Source organism: Trachymyrmex cornetzi, unplaced genomic scaffold, assembly GCF_001594075.2.
Source record: "Trachymyrmex cornetzi isolate Tcor2-1 unplaced genomic scaffold, Tcor1.1 scaffold482, whole genome shotgun sequence".
NCBI lineage: Eukaryota > Metazoa > Arthropoda > Insecta > Hymenoptera > Formicidae > Trachymyrmex > Trachymyrmex cornetzi.
The window spans coordinates 230,003-231,500 of record NW_017299641.1 but is presented as its reverse complement, the minus strand read 5'-3'; the positions used below and the strand labels follow the sequence as shown (position 1 = coordinate 231,500).

Sequence of the window (1,498 nt, the reverse complement as noted above, 5' to 3'; positions counted from 1 at the left end):
GAACCAATCAGAGGGCTGCATTAGCGTCTTAAGACATTACTTAAGACGGTCTTGAAATAAGAATCGACTATGAATACCGGCCAAAGTCCTTCGTTTCTTTCCTTTCTACGACATGTAAGAAAGTCTGACTGATTGATTTTTTTATGCCTTAAGCCTATTTTACAATTGCGTAAGCGTAGTTGTAGCAAGTGGTTGTAGTTGTAAAAATTGACCAACCAGTCGAATATTCTTCTCGTATTCGGCTGTGCTCATTGATGAATTTTTACAACTACAACCACTTACTATGCTTACACAATTGTAGGTTTTATGCATAACGCATAATGCATAATACATAAGAAAATTAATCAATCAAAGTCTTTTGTTTCTTTCCTTTTCATGAAATAAAACACTCCGATTGGTTAATTTTCTTATGCTTTATGCGTTATGCAAGAGTCCGTACTCCTACCTTAACACAGCGATCATTTCATCTTTGTTTGACATTGGCAATTAATAAGAATGTAATGATTCACTGTATTACTCTGTCATCTGTAGGTCTGTTCGCGTTGCTCGCACTTTTTGCACTCGGCATCTTCGCTTTCTCTCTTTTCAAAGCCAAATATATATCTATCTCATTTTAAGTGCAAAAATATTTATGGATTTCATGCAACGCGAACAGACTTCGTGTCTCTCGCTGGAATGCACTCAGAATCTGGCAACGAGATGACAAATTCTTGATTGGCACGTCGTTTTCGTCAACTTCAGTAAGTCAGAGTGAATAAGACGAATATATAAAAAGATACAGTATACATCCTTCATTCTTGTTTGACAAAATTGCTCCTAGCCGGACTCTGTTACCAATTACAGGGTCTCTAGTTCGCACAAGCGCCGAGTTAGTTACGTTCAGCTACGTTCGATTCCACTCCTCGGCGCTCGATGGAAGCGCGTTCAATGGAAGCGCCGGGAAATTGGGTCACCGGCAGATAGGTCGTCTTGTGACAGGTGAACAAAACCGTTGGCAGCAGGGAGGGACGAATGGACGAATGGCCGGATGGCGGAGAGGAGTCGATCAAGTGGGAGAGATACGGGCGGAAATTAAAGTCGACCGGCGGCGACCTCGCCGCCGGGAGAGATATGGGCCGCGAAAAAGTCGCCGATCGAAGCCAATCGAGAGAGAGGTTTCGCGAATCGACGACGCCCCGCGCGAGATATCGTCACGGGGGATCGAAACCCGGACGAGCGGCGAACACCGCGAGAGAAATAGAGGAATTGACGAAGGCGGGAGGGTGGGTGGCGGCGATTCAATGAGATAAATACAGTGGGACACGCTTGCCGACGACGACGATGCGGCAATCGATGCCGGTAGGGCCCCACGGTCTCCGTAGGCGACACGGCGATGACGACGACGCCACCGCCGCCGCCACCACCACCGTCGTCGCGACGCGATATCCGCACGATCATTATTGACAGCGCGACTCACCGTCGCGACGCACCGGCACCGATGGCCCATAGTACTATCTGG

At 47.1% G+C, this 1,498-nt stretch overlaps 1 protein-coding gene across 5 annotated transcripts in view; it reads right to left on the bottom strand.

Moving 5' to 3' along the window:
• The window catches only part of beta-Spec (spectrin beta chain), a 42,691-nt gene that overhangs the window by 40,610 nt on the left and 583 nt on the right, over window positions 1-1,498 (bottom strand). The window lies entirely within an intron of this gene.